The sequence below is a fragment of the Dendropsophus ebraccatus genome, chromosome 15 (assembly GCF_027789765.1).
Source record: "Dendropsophus ebraccatus isolate aDenEbr1 chromosome 15, aDenEbr1.pat, whole genome shotgun sequence".
In the NCBI taxonomy this organism is placed as follows: Eukaryota; Metazoa; Chordata; class Amphibia; order Anura; family Hylidae; genus Dendropsophus; species Dendropsophus ebraccatus.
Genome location: NC_091468.1, coordinates 71271021 through 71293031, shown reverse-complemented (window position 1 = coordinate 71293031; position 22011 = coordinate 71271021). Strand labels below are relative to the sequence as shown.

General features: G+C 44.1%; 1 protein-coding gene across 1 annotated transcript in view; it reads right to left on the bottom strand.

The window, feature by feature from the left end:
• Positions 1-16079: 16079 nt before the first annotated feature.
• Positions 16080-22011, bottom strand: part of MTHFD1L (methylenetetrahydrofolate dehydrogenase (NADP+ dependent) 1 like) — a 148852-nt gene continuing 142920 nt past the window's right edge. The window contains exon 28 of the mRNA XM_069955374.1: positions 16080-16476. The gene's annotated coding sequence lies outside the window, so the exon portion shown is untranslated. The remainder of the gene's footprint in view (positions 16477-22011) is intronic.

Below are 22011 nucleotides of genomic sequence, written 5' to 3'. Positions count from 1 at the left end.
GTGATACATGGCTACGTGTAATAGTGATACATGGCTGCGTGTAATAGTGATATGTGGCTCTGTGTAGTAGTGATACATGGCTACGTATAATAGTGATATGTGGCTCTGTGTAATAGTGATATGTGGCTCTGTGTAATAGTGATACATGGCTACGTGTAATAGTGATATGTGGCTCTGTGTAATAGTGATATGTGGCTCTGTGTAATAGTGATACATGGCTCTGTGTAATAGTGATACATGGCTACGTGTAATAGTGACACATGGCTACGTGTAATAGTGATACATGGCTACGTGTAATAGTGACACATGGCTACGTGTAATAGTGATACATGGCTACGTGTAATAGTGGCACATGGCTACGTGTAATAGTGATACATGGCTACGTGTAATAGTGATACATGGCTACGTGTAATAGTGATACATGGCTACGTGTAATAGTGATACATGGCTACGTGTAATAGTGATACATGGCTCCGTGTAATAGTGATACATGGCTACGTGTAATAGTGACACATGGCTACGTGTAATAGTGATACATGGCTCCGTGTAATAGAGATACATGGCTACGTGTAATAGTGGCACATGGCTACGTGTAATAGTGATACATGGCTACGTGTAATAGTGATACATGGCTACGTGTAATAGTGATACATGGCTACGTGTAATAGTGACACACGGCTACGTGTAATAGTGACACATGGCTCCGTGTAATAGTGATACATGGCTACGTGTAATAGTGGCACATGGCTACGTGTAATAGTGATACATGGCCATGTGTAATAGTGATACATGGCTACGTGTAATAGTGACACATGGCTACGTGTAATAGTGACACACGGCTACGTGTAATAGTGATACATGGCTATGTGTAATAGTGATACACGGCTACGTGTAATAGTGACACATGGCTACGTGTAATAGTGACACATGGCTACGTGTAATAGTGATACATGGCTATGTGTAATAGTGATACATGGCTACGTGTAATAGTGATACATGGCTACGTGTAATAGTGATACTACGTGTAATAGTGACACATGGCTACGTGTAATAGTGATACATGGCTACGTGTAATAGTGACACATGGCTACGTGTAATAGTGATACATGGCTATGTGTAATAGTGACACATGGCTACGTGTAATAGTGACACACGGCTACGTGTAATAGTGACACATGGCTACGTGTAATAGTGACACATGGCTACGTGTAATAGTGACACACGGCTACGTGTGAAGGTATATACACACGGAGTACTTCTGTCGGAAAGCTTAGTGCAGAATCCGCCGCTCGTTCCCGCAGGCATCCGCCCAAAGAATTTACACGAGTGTAGATGACTTACTTAATACTCTATACAGATACTTTAATACCCACCCAGCTTAGTGCACACGTAGCAGCCATAGTTAAACATTGTACAGCTGTATTGATTTTCTGCAGTTCACTCCTGATTTCTCTGGTGTTTCTCTGGTGAATAGCTGTGTAATAAATCAACAGTACAATGTACACTCATGCAGAAATCAATAGTACATGCGATTTTAAGAAACTCTGTAATAGGTTTAAAAAAAGAGGCAAAAAAACCTCTTTCTGTACTCAAAAAGCTTTCCCCCCCACTTCTTATCTGTGCATTATCAGGCAAATCTATCTACATTACGGAGAAGCAAAGTAAAGACGGACTCTGCTTCGTCCATTATAACCTATGGATGGGGGAGGGGTTTATGGGGATGAGTGAGAAGGGAGAAGGGAGCAGAGAAGCAGCTGTACAGTTTGGAGACTGGTCAAATAAAATGCTGGATTTGCAGGACTGCCTTTCTCTCCTCCGTGCTCACTCACTCACTTTGGCCCTCTCTATAGACTATAATGGACACAGAAATCCTGCTTCCTCAGAAGTGAGGGGGGAAGTGTCAAAACAAGTACAGAAGGGAAGTCTTTTGCTTAATAAAACCTATTACAGGGTTTTTAAAATAGCTTGTACAATAGATAGTTATTAATCTCTGAAGAATGACAGATACACTTTAGGGCTATGTTTACACAACGTACAATTTCATTAAACAACGGCCGTAGTTGTAGTTTTGCAACCACGGCCGTTATTTAGTGAAATTGCTGATTACATTGATTGCAATAGAGTCCAGGCCAGAGTGTATACACTCTGTATACACTCCAGCTGGGATTCCTTGCAGCCGTAGAAAAAAATAGCATGTCAGTTTTGTGCGGCCGCTATTCGTTGACTAGCAGCCACACAAGACTGACAGAGCAGACGATGTGGTGTGCTGCATGGGTAATTGGAATGCGGCACACTAGAATGTACATCCCAATGCGCCCGCATTCCAATTCTAAGGAAATTAAGTTCATCCGGCCAATACTGCAGTGCCGGCCGGGATGAACTTCACTGACACCAGCCGTTCTGTGACAACTCAGCCTAAAGGGGTTTTCCAGCATTAGAAAAACATGGCCACTTTCTTCCACAGACAACATTTTGTTAAAGTAAATGGAGCTTAGCTGCAAAGCACACCTGACTTGGAGACAAGAGCGGTGCTGTCTTTGGAAGAAAGTGGCTGTGTTTTTCTAAAGCTGGAGAACCCCTTCAACAGCATTAGGTTACAAAGTGGATGTTTTTTTTTCAGTAGATAAAGCAAAGATTATCAGACCTCATCCTGACACAATGAAATGACAGTCTATGGTTCAAAGACCAAGCCATACATGTAGGACCAAGACAGAGCCATACACATTCAATGAAAGACCAAGACGGAGCCATACACGTTCAATGAAAGACCAAGATGGAGCCATACACATTCAATGAAAGACCAAGACCAAGCCATACACGTTACATGACAGACCAAACTGTACATGTTCAGTGAAAGACCAAGATGGAGTCATACCTGTTCAGTGAAAGACCAAGATGGAGCCATACACATTCAATGAAAGACCAAGATGGAGCCATACACATTCAATGAAAGACCAAGATGGAGCCATACACATTCAATGAAAGACCAAGATGGAGCCATACACATTCAATGAAAGACCAAATTGTACATGTTCAATGAAAGACCAAGACCAAGCCATATACGTTCAATGAAAGACCAAGCCATACACGTTAAATGACAGACCAAACTGTACATGTTCAATGAAACACCAAGATGGAGCCATACCTGTTCAGTGAAAGACCAAGATGGAGCCATACACATTCAATGAAAGACCAAATTGTACATGTGATTGAAAGACCAAGACCAAGCCATACCTGTTCAATGAAAGACCAAGACGGATCCATACACGTTCAATGAAAGACCAAGACCAAGCCATATACGTTCAATGAAATTTGCATAAGAGATGCTAGTGTGCCGTTTCAGTTTTTCACCTCGGGTAACAAAGAGCGTTGGCATGTGTAACCTATACAAACACTGTAAATGTAGGCAAATCAGTCTGGAGCTGCTTTTCATAAGTTTATTTGCCTGAATGAGTTCAAGGTAATGGCAGACACAGGAGATGGTCCCTGCGGGTGAATAGTGCGGACACTTTGATGTTGAACAACAAGTTTTACAGCCAAAAGTTGTTACCATAGAACTCAGCTTGTATGACTCATGTGATGCATTGGAAGCAGGAAAATGGACAAGCATAGGGATCTGATGACCATGACTACATTGTGATGGCTGGAGACGACTGGGTCTTCCAACTGGCAGGTCTTCTGGGGGGGGCTCCAGGTATGCGGCACTCAGTCAGTACCTGATAAAAATGCTCCAAGCTACTGAACTATAGAGCAATGGAAAAGGCCCGATCTTATGAATCACATATTCTTTTACATAATGTGGACAGCCGGGTACAGATGTGTTACGTGAGGAAGAGACGGCACCAGAATGGGAAGAAGACACGACAGGGGAGACAGCATTGTGCTCTGGGCAACGAACTATAAAAAATGCAGCTAAAAACCCTACCATGAAAGCCAAATTACAGCGCAGCATATAATGGAGGCCATGGAATTGATCCTCTCTATTAGTGATCTGTCTGGGGTGTCCAGAGAGATAATTCACCGTGTGTGTGCCCTCACATTACCACTGCTCCCTACACCTCCTAACTAGAGAAGGACGAACCCCGAGCACGTGTGGCTTCATCTGAACCTGAACTGTCAGCATTTGATTACCGGTGGCAGAAGAAGTTGGATGCGTTCCTAGGGAGTGCAGGAAAACATGGATACAGCCTGTGGCCTATGGTTGTATCCATGCTTTCCCAGACTCCTTAGGGCTGTATCCAACTTTTTCAGCCACCGGTAATCAAATGCTGAGTGCTCAGGTTCAGATAAACCCACGCATGCTCAAGGGTCATTCATCTCTACTCATCACCAACTGGATGGCAGGCGATTGTTCAAAATGACCATTCTTCTTCCCTCAGTCCAATGCAACCCCTCTCAAAATCTTTTACAGGACAAAAATTCATTCATTGTACAGTCTAGCAGTCAGCAATCTCTCACCAAGAGGTACACTAACCAAAAGTAGCCTCTGAGATATTTTTATATGGCAGTGGGGGGGGGGGGCACTTTTATACCCTTAGGTGGCAAGATCCAATTTTTAATAATGTTTAATAATCTGAATATCTGACTGAGACATAACGGCAGGACAAGTTTTGCGGCAGTTTTGGCAGCGAGTGTAATCTGAAAAGACCTCCCTTTAAATTATTTTAGCATGGATGGAAAGCATTATGCAAATACAGTGGTAACTTGGTTTAAGAGCTCACAGCTTTTCAAAATTGTGACTTGGTGTAAGAGCATTGCTTTGGTTTAAGAGTTCCCTGTACTGTGGGGGAGGGGCATGGCCTGCATAGCGGGGTCTACAGCCCTGTACTCTGACCCAGGAAGTCTCCCTCACCTTCCAAATCATAGCAGATCCACTTCAGGCTGGGGCTTACATCAGGGGACAGGACTGTGGAGGTAATCTCTCCATAGCTGTAACCCCTCTCTCCCCGGACAGAGAGCGCTGCATGTATGTGCCCACATCTGCCCTGCTCATTCCTTCCTGCTCCCTGCAGTCTCTGTCCGCCCTTGTGTTTCCCATCCTCTCCATTACTGTACAGTAACTTATAATATCACAGATTCTGCTGAATGTTTGTTTCATTTGTTTTACATGTTATTCAGAATAATAAATCATGATTTTTGGGGTGTGGAACCAATTGTCTGCATTTCTATAATTTCTTATGGAAAAATTTGCTTTGGTTTAAGAGAGGATTTGGATTACAAGCATGGTCCTGGAATTATGCTCGTAATCGAAGGCACCACCGTATAGTGATTCTAATATACATATCTGCCCATTACACTTCAGTCTATACAAATACACTTATCCTCCACCAGAGAACCTCGTTGTATGCATTGGGGTTGGTTATCATGGCACCTCGTTGTATGGATTGGGGTCAGCTTTCATGGCACCTCATTGTATGGTTTGGGGTGGGTTATCATGGCACCTCGTTGTATAGATTGGGGTTGGTTTTCATAGCACCTCGTATAGATTGGGGTTGGTTTTCATGGCACCTCGTTGTATGGATTGGGGTGAGCTTTCATGGCACATCGTTGTATGGATTGGGGTCAGCTTTCATGACACCTCGTATGGATTGGTTTTCATGGCACCTCGTTGTATGGATTGGGGTTGGTTTTCATGGCACCTCGTATGAATTGGGGTTGGTTTTCATGACACCTCATATGGATTGGGGTTGGTTTTCATGGCACCTCGTTGTATGGATTGGGGTCGGTTTTCATGACACCTCATATGGATTGGGGTTGGTTTTCATGGCACCTCCTTGTATGGATTGGGGTCAGCTTTAATGGGACCTTGTTGTATGGATTGCGATCAGCTTTCATGGCACCTCATTGTATGGTTTGGGGTGGGTTATCATGACACCTTGTTGTATGGATTGGGGTTGGTTTTCATGGCACCTCCTTGTATGGATTGGGGTCAGCTTTCATGGCACCTTGTTGTATGGATTGGGGTCAGCTTTCATGGCACCTTGTTGTATGGATTGGAATTGGTTTTCATGAAGGACATATTGTTATTACATTATATAAGACCAGAGTCTACACAAGACTTCCCATTGACGCTGTATAATTGATATCATAGGATATAATGCTTATTGGCTTAGGTTTTTCAGGAGTGTAAAGAAGAGCTTGTTCTGGTTGCATTTATTATATTTATTTTTCAGATTTTTTTCTAGATAGATTGGGATTCATTTAAATGAAAGCGTCTGCTGTATGCAACAAGGCGGCTTAGTCTGAAAACAGATTCTAGCTGGGAGTCTGCTGTATTCTATCCTATTAACCAAGTGGCTTAATATTCTGATGACAGATCCACTTTAAAGGGCTTATCCTGGAAAAGTATTATCCTGTCCTTGCTCCCTGGCGGCTCACTTCTGGCTTGCAGTTTTCTAGGCTCCTTACCATCTTACCTGGCTGGGACTGTGGGTGCCGGATGGTGCTTTATTATTGTATGCAAAACCAGGTGCTATATTGTAGCCACTCACCACTGGCATGGTTATAGTGCTGCCTATGGCATTGTCACTGCCAGAACAGGGAGGGAAGAGAAAGAGAAAGACTTAGGGTCCTATTATTTGAAACGATTTTTAACGACTAACGATAAACAATCGCAAACGAGATTATCGTTAACCTGAAATCATTTCCCATATTACACAGAACGATGGTCGTTAGTTACGATCGTTACTACGATTGTTATTGCGATCGTTACTATGATCGTTTACTCCATCTGATCCCAGCAAAACAATGAACAATGTGCTATTACACTGAACAATTAGCGAACAAATGTGGAATTACAGCAAATAATTAGCAAACAATTAACAATGATTTTGGGTTCAGATCTAAATCAACAAGACCCATACGATTTTTAAATCGTTGCCTGCAATTACACAGAACGATTATTGTTTAAATTCAAATGATATAACGATTTTTCGCACGATAATCGTCCTGTGTAATAGGGCCCTTAGTTGTGGAGCCTCCTACCCTCCCTATTAGGTGCGATGATATCACTTCACCCCACCAGTGTCACATAGGGCACATCAGTGAAGTACAGGAGCACATGGCAGGGCAGGGAGCTGATGACTCCCTGTTCTGCTCTACAGTCCAACTGCCCCATGTCCCCACAATGTGGATACAGTTAATAGTGGCAAAACACATGGAGAAATGGTTGGCTATATATAGCGGCATTATCTCTGGCGTGTTACTGCTCATTGACCCCCCTTCTATATATCCTTATAGTCTCTTATCACTGATGTTTAGATTCCTCAGAGAGCCGCCATATATCAGATTATAACAATCATGATGGTGGTGCCTACTATAACCTCAGCTATACAGGCAGCTCTTTATATTATGTAGTCACAACAAATGTGTTTAGTCTATAATTCCTAGGAATGTACCTGAGCTATCGGCCATGGAATCGCGCTGTACATTCCAATATGGAGATTCAACTATTAGTATCTATCATGAAAACAGTGTGAGGCTTCAGGAACATAGTGGGGAATGGCGGCCGACGGACGTCGTTCATGATCATACTTCGCGGCCGTGAATATAACTGGACCCCAGCTGGGCTGTTTGCCAGCAGTATCCTAATACCTACAAAGTCATCACCCAACTCATGGCAAATATTCTAAATGGGAAAATACTATATATATATTTTCTTTTATAGACAACTCTCCAAAAACATTATGAGCTGTTACCTGGTTATAGTTGGTTCCTGGCTTTGGCTTAAAAAATCTGTGAGATAATCTGCCTGTGTAAAGGCACCCTAAGGGCCCTATTCCACCGGACGATTATTGTTCAGATTATCGTTAAATCGTTCAAATCTAAACGATAATAGTTCGGTTGAAATGCAGTAACTAACGATTAACGACCGAACGAGAAATCGTTGATCGCTTTATAAGACCTGGACCTATTTTTATCGTTTTTATCGTTCGCAAAACGTTTGCCAATCGTTCGCATTGAATAAGACATCGTTCGGTCGTTCGCAATAGATACGAACGCAATAGTGAATAAATAGCGAAGAAGAAACGATCGCAATTACGATCATAAGTAACGATTATCGTTCCATGGAAATGAGTGAACGTTTTCAGGTCTTTCGCAATAGATTATGCAAACGATAATCGTCCGGTGGAATAGGGCCCTAACAGTCTGCGAGTCCTTCAGGTGATTTTTTGGGCAGTCATGCGAGAGGCTTCTCTCCGGCCGCTGGATCTCTCTGCTTGTTCCTAACTTCTACCATTTATAATAATTTAGGCAACAATACCAAAGTCTCTGAAAACATTATGAATTATAATTTATATATATTTATAGTTTTATTGTTTCAAAATGTTGGTTTACTTTTTTGAAAATAAAAAATAAAAAATACTATTCATTGAATAAAATCTGTTTGTTTTTATTGTTATCAGTAGAGTTTGTTTATAGAAATTGATGAATAAAAGCACAGAGTATAGTAGCAGAGCTTCTTATTCCCATCCCATCATACAGCCTATGAATACAGTTAGTTGTACATTTCGGAGCCTACGATGCACGTCGTACAAATTAACTTAAAACTTAACTATAATTACATTATGGCCGATGAATGTAATAATATCAGTACAAAACCTTAAGATAAGTTCATGATTATCAGTATCGTTATGCAAGCTAAGAAAACGATGGGAAAAATACTTGTCCTCAGAAGTCATTTGGATGTCAGATTAAAGAGGAACAATGTCTCCAGGGGGTACGGTCTCCCATGTGGGTTCTGTCTCCAGGGGGTACGATCTCCCATGTGGGTTCTGCCTCCAGGGGGTATGGTCTCCATGTGGGTTCTGCCTCCAGGGGGTACGGTCTCCCATGTGGGTTCTGTCTCCAGGGGGTACGGTCTCCCATGTGGGTTCTGCCTCCAGGGGGTATGGTCTCCATGTGGGTTCTGCCTCCAGGGGGTACGGTCTCCCATGTGGGTTCTGTCTCCAGGGGGTACGGTCTCCCATGTGGGTTCTGTCTCCAGGGGGTACGGTCTCCCATGTGGGTTCTGCCTCCAGGGGGTACGGTCTCCCATGTGGGTTCTGTCTCCAGGGGGTACGGTCTCCCATGTGGGTTCTGTCTCCAGGGGGTACGGTCTCCCATTTGGGTTCTGTCTCCAGGGGGTACGGTCTCCCATGTGGGTTCTGCCTCCAGGGGGTACGGTCTCCCATGTGGGTTCTGTCTCCAGGGGGTACGGTCTCCCATGTGGGTTCTGCCTCCAGGGGGTATGGTCTCCATGTGGGTTCTGCCTCCAGGGGGTACGGTCTCCCATGTGGGTTCTGTCTCCAGGGGGTACGGTCTCCCATGTGGGTTCTGTCTCCAGGGGGTACGGTCTCCTATGTGGGTTCTGTCTCCAGGGGGTACGGTCTCCTATGTGGGTTCTGTCTCCAGGGGGTACGGTCTCCTATGTGGGTTCTGTCTCCAGGGGGTACAGTCTCCCATGTGGGTTCTGCCTCCAGGGGGTACGGTCTCCCATGTGGGTTCTGTCTCCAGGGGGTACAGTCTCCCATGTGGGTTCTGCCTCCAGGGGGTACGGTCTCCCATGTGGGTTCTGTCTCCAGGGGGTACAGTCTCCCATGTGGGTTCTGTCTCCAGGAGGTACAGTCTCCCATGTGGGTTCTAATGGACCATGGAAAACTTTTTTCCCCAGATTCTTGATTCTATTGATGAAATCAGATGCTTATTCTGGATTCATAGGGACGTCTCTCATGTGAGAGAGGAGCGCCTACAAAAAGAGTATCTATCCCTGGAGGATACAGCCTGAGCATATACATACATACATATTACATAAGCGGCCCCTGGATTTCATTGTAACTGTGTAATGCCCGGTGTCACCCGCTGAGATGCTGCAGAGGATAGAACCCTTGCTGGCGGTCACAGCCGATCACTGGCAGGAAAGCCTGTAATCCGCGAACCATCAGGAGACCCCTCTAACTCAAGGACTGTAAGTGCTGAGTTTGGAAAATGTTTTTCTAAATGATCTTGTGCTCATTTAATTTAATTTTCAATATAAGCAACTAAACTCATCCGACGAGCCCGGCCTCAGCCCTAACCTATTTATCCACTTACAGTAGAAAGTAATAGAATTACAAAGGATAAAAGAACGAATTGATTTGAATGGCCGGGTGCACCGTGCTCTTTCTGTACCTGAAATGCTGAATATTTCGTTTCTGAGACCTAAAACTCGTTATATTTCCCGATGTTCTCGGATTCTCTGTTCTCTGCTTTTATTTTGATTATATTTTTAGTTGGTTTGTTGTAACAAAGAGATTGTGAACACAATTGGTAAAGAGCTTGAGATGGGACGGATAACGTGATGTTGCGGTAACCATAAGCACATGATATTGTATGTGACAGAAACGGGGTCATAAAATACAAATATCCTACTAACCCTCTCTCTTACGTCCTATGTGTAACACTACTGGACCAGACTCACCAGGCAGCACTGCCCTGTCTGCTCCTCTGCCATGCTCCATGCCGTCCTGGGGCTGCTCCTGTCTTCTTCCACCCTTCTGCTGTAATGACATCTCTGGCCACTGGGGAGCGCATGTGCACAACTGCTCTGATTTTATAGAAGCAGTTAAATAAGCTCCACCCCCTGCATTCTGCCTGAGCATTATTGCAATGGTGCATTTCTGTGCTCCTGCTCATTCTCTGTGTATCCCTGTTCTTCAGATTACACTTCCTTCCTGACACCTGTCTGTACCGCTTGCCTCTCCTGTTGCCTGTCTCATCCCTTTTACTGCAATGACTCTCCTGCTGAGGACCTGACTTGCTGGTCAGGTATACCAGGTCTGTTCCCCGATGCCTTGCACCGACTGGTTCTGTGGGACACCAAGACCGGGACTTGTAGAGTGACCTGGTGTCCTGTAGCCATAGTCTGCAATCTGAAATGAGATGAAAGGTGAAGACCCAGAGGGCACTCAGACTCCGCTCCCTGGTGGGGCCCAAAGCCCGATCGGTTGAGTAGCACAGGGGGCCATACTTGTTGTCTGTTACATTTTACATCATGTTATTTGAGATTGTTAATTTTGTATTTTGTAAGATTTCCATCAGGCACCATCTAATAATCTCCTACATTGTGTCCGGCTTATTGCTCAGTCCTGCGGCCTATGACTTATTATCTGCGTCAGGATACACTATGCATATTCCCCAGTGAGTGAACAGAAAGGTTTCCTCAGAGTGTATACTTTCCTCAGGAAGGGGATCGATTTTCCTATGTTATTGGATTCATACTGGTTTTCCAGAAGGAATTTATGAGAACACAAAGAAATTGGTTTTGGCCTAACAATTTTTTTTTTTTTTTACAAAATAAGTAAAGAAAAGCTAAAGTTTCTATGCACTGATCATACGGAATCTGCCAAGAATACACAGATCCTAGTGTGGTTAGGAAATGTGTGACAAGAGGCCCTGGGATGTGCGCGAGGCCGTGGGGTGTACGCGAGGCCGTGGGATGTACGCGAGGCCGTGGGATGTACGCGAGGTCGTGGGGTGTGCGCGAGGTCGTGGGGTGTACGCGAGGCCCTGGGGTGTACGCGAGGCCCTGGGGTGTGCGCGAGGCCGTGGGATGTACGTGAGGCCGTGGGATGTACGTGAGGCCGTGGGATGTGCGCGAGGCCCTGGGGTGTGCGCGAGGCCGTGGGATGTACGCGAGGCCGTGGGGTGTACGCGAGGCCCTGGGATGGGCTCAGGCCTAGAGGGTTTATGTAAGATAATTGTTGGGTAAATTCCGTCCACATTGTGCTTAAAAAAAAAAAGAAGCTCCTTAAATGATTCCTCCCGATGTTTTATTGCTAGTAAAAGTCTTAAGATTCCATAAGACGGGGGGAAGTATCAGTAATGTACACCTATCTGTCCTTTCCCCTACCCCCGCTTTTAGTTCCCTGGCCGCCCGCTCTACGACGCTGTCGGTATTTTCATAACATCCAATGACTCCGCGTTCCTATAGAAAATGGGCACTGTCCTGGTGATTGGCTGAGCGGCTGTCACTTCAGACACAGCAGGTAGCGGCTCACTATTACACTTAGCCATGTGTCACTAATACACGTAGCCGTGTGTCACTATTACACGGAGCCGTGTGTCACTATTACACGTAGCCGTGTGTCACTATTACACGTAGCCGTGTGTCACTATTACACGTAGCCGTGTGTCACTATTACACGTAGCCGTGTGTCACTATTACACGGAGCCGTGTGTCACTATTACACGGAGCCGTGTGTCACTATTACACATACTGATGTATCACTATTACACGTAGCCATGTGTCACAATTACACGTAGCCATGTGTCACTATTACACGTAGCCATGTATCACTATTACACATACTGATGTATCACTATTACACGTAGCCGCACTATTACACGTAGTCATGTATCACTATTACACTTAGCCATGTGTCACTATTACACGTAGCCATGTATCACTATTACACGTAGCCATGTGTCACTATTACACGTAGCCATGTGTCACTATTACACGTAGCCATGTATCACTATTACACGTAGCCATGTATCACTATTACACGTAGCCATGTGTCACTATTACACGGAGCCGTGTGTCACTATTACACGTAGCCATGTATCACTATTACACGGAGCCGTGTGTCACTATTACACGTAGCCATGTATCACTATTACACGGAGCCGTGTGTCACTATTACACGTAGCCATGTATCACTATTACACGGAGCCATGTATCACTATTACACGTAGCCATGTGTCACTATTACACGTAGCCATGTGTCACTATTACACGTAGCCATGTGTCACTATTACACGGAGCCGTGTGTCACTATTACACGTAGCCATGTGTCACTATTACGCGTAGCCGTGTGTCACTATTACACGTAGCCATGTGTCACTATTATACGTAGCCATGTGTCACTATTACACGTAGCCATGTATCACTATTACACAGAGCCATGTATCACTATTACACGGAGCCATGTATCACTATTACACGTAGCCATGTATCACTATTACACGTAGCCATGTATCACTATTACACGGAGCCATGTGTCACTATTACACGTAGCCATGTGTCACTATTACACGTAGCCATGTATCACTATTACACGGAGCCATGTATCACTATTACACGTAGCCATGTATCACTATTACACGTAGCCATGTATCACTATTACACGTAGCCGTGTGTCACTATTACACGTAGCCATGTATCACTATTACACGGAGCCGTGTGTCACTATTACACGTAGCCGTGTGTCACTATTACACGTAGCCGTGTGTCACTATTACACGTAGCCGTGTGTCACTATTACACGTAGCCGTGTGTCACTATTACACGTAGCCGTGTGTCACTATTACACGGAGCCGTGTGTCACTATTACACGGAGCCGTGTGTCACTATTACACATACTGATGTATCACTATTACACGTAGCCATGTGTCACTATTACACGTAGCCGGGTGTCACTATTACACGTAGCCATGTATCACTATTACACATACTGATGTATCACTATTACACGTAGCCGCACTATTACACGTAGCCGTGTATCACTATTACACGTAGCCGTGTGTGACTATTACACGTAGCCGTGTGTGACTATTACACGTAGCCGTGTGTCACTATTACACGTAGCCGTGTGTCACTATTACACGTAGCCGTGTGTCACTATTACACGTAGCCGGGTGTCACTATTACACGTAGCCGGGTGTCACTATTACACGTAGCCGTGTGTCACTATTACACGTAGCCGTGTGTCACTATTACACGTAGCCGTGTGTCACTATTACACGTAGCCGTGTGTCACTATTACACGTAGCCGTGTGTCACTATTACACGTAGCCGTGTGTCACTATTACACGTAGCCGTGTGTCACTATTACACGTAGCCGTGTGTCACTATTACACGTAGCCGTGTGTCACTATTACACGTAGCCGTGTGTCACTGTTAAACGTAGTCGTGTGTCACTATTACACATGGTTCTACTGTACAAGCATTTCTGAACACGTCCTGTATGAGACATATAGACTTACTTATCCACCATGCACCTGCATTGTTTTGATAACCTGTTGCCCCTGGTTACAACCGACTGGACCAGGCACACTCAGTTCAACTGCAATCTCCCGGAAGTACTGGCAGTCGGTCTCCACTGAGCCTGCAAGCCACAACACTATGCACTAAGCACAATATAATATTGTGTAGCTCCATGTAGACAGAGTAGGCCACTATAATGGTACTTTTATTTTTTTTATGGGCCGTGTATGACAATACAAATGAGCAATATGTTTTGTATTCCTGACATTATGTTTGGCACATATACAGGGAACAACTCCCAACATATACATTCATTTCAGTCTGTTACATATAGACATATTAAGGAGATGTTCACACACAGTACGGACAACAGCAGTTTATGCATTAAAAATTGCACTGAAATCAATGCACAACGGCCAGGAATAATTGACATGTCAATACACTGTGTGAACAACAGCCGCTGTTTGCATTGACTTCAATGCAACACATTTCTCTATGACAAGAACGTCTGTTGTTTTAATTGAAAACAACGGCCGTTCTTGTCATTAAAAAAAATGAACATAAGGTGTGAACATAACCTAAACCTACAGCTGTGCGGCTTTATGAGTTCAGCACCACGAAGATTTAAACTGGTTCGGAGCTCTCGGCATCATAATGCTATCTGCCGGGAACTCCGAACATGCAAGTAAGGCCTAACGTGGAGCAAAAACCTCCCCCTGGGTGATTACTTTTATGCTTCCAAAAAATTCAACAGCTTCCACCTAAAAACAGACAACCGATTTGCTTTACTGCAGTGTTACCCTGAAAGCCGCATCTGCTCCCACAATGCACCGCTCTCTATAAGTAGCAGAACTCAGCAGACGCATTACAGTTACTTCACATTATTTTTGGAATTTTTTTTTAAGTGGAGTTTTTCTTGTGACAGTTCAGATCCCAACAGAGGGCGGCGTTTCAGGCAGGCGGGAAGTGCAGATATACGTCCTTGGAGACAGACAGCCAGCAGAGCGTTGCTACTCAATTAATAACTGACTTCCTGTGTTCTGCTAAAATTCCAGCAGGATGATGCTAAAGGGGCGACGTATTTCATCGTTACTTTTACGTGGTGTCATCTTGTGTACATGTGTTTTCTATGAAACTATCTCAGTCCTGGAAGTTTAGCAGAACCTGCAAAGAAACAAAGTTATAGAATAAGATAAAAGTATAAAAATTAAATGTATTCACTTCAAGACGCAGAAGTCTCTTGGGGGAATGGATATGTCTGTACATCCCGTAAACTACATGGGAAAAAGTTGTAGCGTGTAATAAGGATGCAGAGAAATGGTCGCTAAACAAAAACACATGGAAAGATAAACCAGTCAGGGGTTATTTATGTACACGTGGGGCTTCTGGTCTAAACTGGATTTGGATCTCTTTAAATGGTCTTACCTGTCATATAAATGTGACTTTTCATAAATCAGTTACTATCAATAGTACAAGCGATTTTAAGATCCTCTGTAATAGGTTTTGTTAAGCAAAAAAGTTTCCTTCTGTCCTCAAAAAGTTTTGCAGCCTCCCCCTCCCCACAGGATTTCTGTGTCCATTATGCTCTATGGAAAGGGAAGGGGCCAAGGGGGATGAGTGAGCACAGAGAGGAGAAAAAGCAGCCCTGCACAGCTAATCATCCTGCAATCTTCTCTCACCAAGTTCCCAGATAAGCACTGACCTTTCTGACCTGTGAATCCAGTGTTTTATGTGCCCAGACAGTCTCCAAACTGTACAGCTGCTTCTCTGCTCTCCCTGCTCACTCATCCCCTTCGGCCCCTCCATAGGTTATAATGGGACACAGCAAACCCATCTTCACTTTGCTCCTCTGTAATGAAGATGGCTTTGCCTGATAATGCACAAATAAGAAGTGTGGAGGGGAGGCTGGGAAACAGGTCTTTGAGTACAGAAAGAGGCCTAATAAAACCTATTACAGAGTTTCTTAAAGTCTCTTGACAGTTACACTTTAAGCTGAGGGCACGGTTGTAATGTGGATTGTTGTGTCTACTATGGCAGAGCGGCTCGTGATGCTGTGTAATTACACAATTACAAGTAATTGTTAATGTCTTTAATAAATATTTTCCCAATTGCAGTAATAATCCACTGGGACGTATTTTTCTTATCAGTTCGGGTTCTCGCTGGTACGTGGCTATGGACAGGAGCGCCTCAGCATCTCCTAAGGAACTGGTATCTGGAAGCACAGCAGGAAAATGTAACACAAAGAGATTGCATTGAGCAGCGAGGAACGTCTCATCCTCTCCATTAGTCATTAACAAACTTTCAACAATATTGACAGCAACTTTTATAAAGCTCAACTATTGCCCCCTGTTGTGTCATCCCATCAGATGGTGGTGGTCTCGTATTGTACAGCCCTCACATCCAAGAGCAAATGGCAGATTCCCACGTTGGCTTTAATGACCAAGAATAACTCACGTCTCACTATATGTCGCCTGCAATAAATAGAGAGTAGGGAGGTTACTAAAACTCTTTCACAACTTCATGTTTGAAAGTTGACAAAAAGTAGAAAAACATTATGATGGTATTTCAGTGTATTATTTCATTCTACCTACAGTGTGATTGGTTACAGTCAGGAAATCTCAATATAGGAACAGAGACAGGGATATATGGATATATATATATATATATATATATATATATATATATATATATATACAACTACACGCAGTACTGGTGACAAATTGGGGAGGGCAGAGGGTAGTGGGAACATAATTAAGTAATACTCACCCATCGCTGTGTCACCCTGCGGTGTCCTGAATCTCCCAGGTTTCTCAATCATCATTACACAACAGGAACTACCCGCTCAGCCAGTCAGTGACTGTAGAGGTGTCCCGCCTCAGATCCTGATTGGATACATGGGCATTTCTTAGCAGAAACCGTAACTGCTTGATACAGGAGACTGATTGGAGGTGCTGCACTGCAGGGGCACCAGAACAGGTAAGTATAACTTCAATATTATGTTGCCACCAGCCCCTGCCCTTACTGTGATTTCACCTTTTCCGGAGTTTCCCAGAGTAGATGTTAAATATATTACAATAAACATAAGATATGTTATAAAAAGGGAGAAAAAAAACTCATTATATTAATCCTATCAAAGTAATGTAACCAAAGGTGTAATGTTTCTCCCTATGAAGAGCGTCACAGAAACACGTGGAGGCTTATAGGCCATTTGTGCTCCGCTAGGAATTCTGGGAATAAGGATATTGAAAGCTTTATGGTGATTATAATCTTATTAGAATATACGGGGGGGGGGGGGGGGGGAGCTGCCCCCCGCCCGGCCCACCCACTGCCACCTCCTTCTGTGACACCTATCCCTATTCATATGTGCATAAACCTGCCGGCCTTGGCCGTGCTTCCTGTGTACATCAATATACATAGGAAAGCATCACTGAAGAGGCGGTGGGCAGGCCGGGCGGGGGGTGCTCTGCTGGGCCGAGAAACACCCCCAGTGCTCCTAACAAGCAGCATGTGGGGCTGAACGGGGTTTGAGAAGTTATGAACTGTGCATGTTACACAAGTAATCCCAATGGGACGGTATATAGAATCTACTGTCAACAGTTGTGACTATCTTAGAGGTCATGAGGTCAAATTGAGCCTAGTCAATGGATTTATACACTAAGTTTTACCCAACAATGGAGGCTTTTATAATCAATAGATTGGACTGATAATTTAAAACTTAATTTCTATGGTTGTGACTATCTTAAAAGTCAAACATAGGTCAAATTGAGTCTTTGCAATGAATTTACTCTTATTCCTCAGGCCTGTACTGAAGCTTCTGTTAGTATATACAGGCTGCTGTATGGGCGTTTGCTACTGCTGCTCCATACATACATTACTGGTTATAGCTTTTAAGATTAAAGGGGTATTCCGCTCAAATTAAAAATGTTATTTGTTGCTTCCTATGGGAAGAACATAAACCGCATACTCTTACCTCTCCGCCCTACCCTGAAGTCCACCTACAGCTGAACAATCCTCCACTTCCAAAAAATACTTATCCGGGAGTAACAGCCCGCTCAGCCAATCACTGACTGAGATGGGACAGCACCGCGGCCAGTGATTGGTTGAGCTGTCACAGCCAGATGAGTCAGTCTGGGAAGTGGAGGCGGGATTGTTCAGCAGGGAACCAGAGAAGAGCGAGAAGAGGTAAGAGTATTTGTTATGTTCTCCCCACGGGCAGCAACATATTTAAATTTTAATTGGAGCAGAATACCCCTTTAGGGTAGCTTCACATGTACAGGATCCGCAGATGGTGCAGATCCACAGCAGATTTGACTAAATAACACCGCATCAAATCTGCTCCAGATCCTCTATGTGTGAATGCACTGATAAAGTAAAACCAAAGACCGCCGCTGTCTCCTATGGGCTGCCGAGATGATCTGACAATTGCCCGGGCAGCCCCCCAGCCCCGCAGCTCTCTGTGGCCGCCCCAGTTCACACCTGCTCCTCCTCACTCGCTGTCGGTACATGTAATAGTGCCGGCAGCAGGCGGGGGAACGAGGAGCAAGCGAGCGTTAACCTGACAGGTCGTCTCCACATCGCCCTGTGTAATAGGGGACTAAGTCTTATCAGATAACGGTTTGTGCATGGAATCGCTGGGCAATTCACTCCACTGACCGGTGTGTGAGATGTCATTCTTTAGTATTGTTATTTATAGAGGTGAGGGAGTTTACAGTACAAATGAAGCAAAATGCAACATCTTCCCGGACTGGGTACAGCTTTTCCAGACACCCAGGGTGGAGCGGCACAGACTTCAAAGGCAGCCGACCGATATGCAGATTGCCGAGCTAACAGGGTGAGTTGCTTCATTTGTACTGTAAATGTACTCATCTCTAGTTATTTAGGTACAGCTTTGGCCAACATACTCTTTTGCAACTTTTTTTTTTGTAGTTACAAATCTGGGCAGGTTTTACACACAAAAAGCGAAATGAAATACAGTCATTGGCCACTTTCCAGTAAATTTCCTAAAATGCACTGAACTGTTGTGTTCCGATTAGACATGAACGCAACTGGAGCATGCTTGAGTCTGACCGTCCAGCATTTGATTACCAGTGGCTGAGGAAGTTGGATGCCGCCCTAAGGACCCAGGGAAAACATATATACAGCCATATTCTATATCCATATTTCCCAGGACTTCCTAGGGCTGCCTCTTCTTCGGCAATCAAACGCAGAGCGATCGGACTCGAGCTCATTTCTAGTTGTGACAACCAGACGCCACATGACCACTTCCCCAGCCACCTGCCCTTCTGGCCGACATTCAGCTACAAGAATTATAATCTCAATAACCGGAATAAGTAATTTCAGTTTAAAACAAAACTCTTGTATTTTTCCATGGACACGGGCCAAACGTCCTCTGTTTCCACACACCGTCCATGACTGACAGGTGATGAAGAGGATGATGAGGATGATGCATTCTTTGGTTGAATAGGGGAAACCATCTCCACTTTTCCCCCGCGGTTTTAGTGCAGGGTTCAGGCCGTTTCATACACTTACTATGTGCCTGATGTCACAGGGCTTTACCAATTATTGGAGGGAGCAAAGTCGACGTAGATGTTTTACATTTCAAAAAGTCACAATTCCTGCTCTGAATGAACTTAAAACATAACCCATAAAAGTAAACCAAACGTTACAATTAGAGAAAGGGAAAGGTTTTGATTTCTTGCAGCCACTTTATGACGTAAAACTCCGGGACTAATGTAAATATTTGGGAATTGTTGCTCGGGTTGATGATACTAAATAATTAGAGACAACAGCCGCACATCAGCAACTTATCAACCCCCCCGGGGCTCAACACCATGACAGTCTATTAGCACATATCGAACTCCATCGGACATGGAATCCAGTCTTATTGAACACACCCTGACTTGTTTGGCCATAACAAGGATTAGTAGTATTTAGTCAGCCAATTCCCTATCATATGGATTCATTTATTGTCCGTGCTTCTATAATCATGTAATATGCGCTATAGACTGTGGTCGCCTTCAATTTGTTTAAATGCAATCTGGTCTGTAAGCACATCTTCCATGCATGAACCGCATTCATGTGAATGCGGCCTTAACGATTGCAGTAGTTTCTGGCACAACTACAGGTTATGAGGTTAGGCCCTGTGCACACTGCCTCATTCACACGTTCTGTGTTTCATGGATGCCATGGGCGTGGAAGGCCTGTGGTGAAATCTCCAATATGATGCTGGGAGCGGGGAACTTTATGAAAACGTCTGTTTTGCCTGTGAAACACACAACATGTGAATAAGGCCCTACACACACTTTTGGATGCAATAGGTAAAGATGTTCTATCACACTAGCAACGCTTCTATGGGAGGACACTGTATCTGCAGCCCGACATGGAGCACGGTACAAAGTTTCTCAAAGGCAACAGGGGCCTCATACGTTAAAGGGAACATGATTCTTCTCTACAACCTGGAGCTGTTATACGGCTGAAGCACATGGCGTTCCCTATAGCTCATTCAATTCGACCACCCACATATACAGTGAAGTAAAATATTAATCATATTCTCCACCCTTTGGTTATAACAGAGCAAAGTCATTATCTTCCAGCTATTCGGGAGCGGCCGCCGCAGGGAGAGCATATCGCAATCCTTACCGCTAGTCAGGGATTCCTCATGGTGGTAATACCGATACCAGCACCGCTCTGGTCAATTGCCGTACATTACCTGTAAATAATCTAGGAAATGACTAAAACATGTGAAAATACTCATTGTACGGAGTACGGCCATCGAAAATAACTTTGACTGGAAGGCGTTAATCGTCTCCTGTAACCAATGTCTGTCCCCGTAGACCCTCGTGTACCAGGTTTATAATGATCTAATCTCCGGCGTCCAGGTGCGGCATATGGCCTCCACCTCGGTGACGGGATCACAGGAACGGCCTCCATGCTGATTGAGTTATACTTCTGGAATGTTAATATGATAAAGCGCCATCATTTCTGTGAACAAGAACGGTCTGGATTTGATACTGTTTTTTTTTTTTCTTCGACAAAATGTAAAAAATATTTTTTTTTTCTCTCCAGTCACAAGTCTTTCATTTAGTGTAATGAATTCCATGTGCATTTTACTTTATGAAGCGAATCACAAGCAGTATTTTCTTTTATTGCATTGTAAGGAGTATACTGGACCGCAGTGTTTGCCGATGCTAAAATAGATGCATATGATTCAAAGAATTGGAACTATTTAAAAAATGACAAGAAATATCTGGATGTCCATGATTCCCGACTTTAGACGACTGAATGCACCGCCGGAGTTTAACAGATGGCCGAGGGGAAGTTGGAGAAAATGCTTCATGAGATAGGGAAAAATCTACAGAATGGCTATACCCTATGATAACAATTTAAAGGGACTCTGTCACCTCCAACCCACCCTCCTCAAAATCGTGAACTAAAGTCATCTGTGAGTAGTATTAAGGATGCGGATTCCAAATCTTTCTACTCCTTTGGATTTCCCCGTTGTAAGCCTACAAACTAGTTGATGCATAGAGAGGACAACACAGCTCTAGAATTTAACGGAGACGACGACTTAGACTCCTTCATTTGTTGGCTTATAGCAAAGGAGGGATGCATTGTATTAATCTACTGCTAACTTTAGCTTAGTGAGTGTTTTGGAGGTGACAGAGCCCCTTTAATGTGTTACATAAGGTAATACTGCACCCCCTCCCTTACTCTATGTTTGGTTCTCTGCAGTATCCACAAGCTTAGATGCTGCACGTTGTATATATACCTGTATAACACTCGTCTTCTTTCAGCTCTAAAATTGCTGTATTTTATCAGTGTCACCTGGGTGGGGCTTCATGACAGCTGACCCCCTCTCCTATATGGAAAGTGTCACCTAGGCGGGGCTTCATGACAGCCCCGCCTAATGACACTGTCCGCTAATAAAATAAAGCGATTTTAGAGAGGAAAGAAGACACAGACAAGTATTATACAGGTATATATAGAACATGCAGCATCTGAGGGTG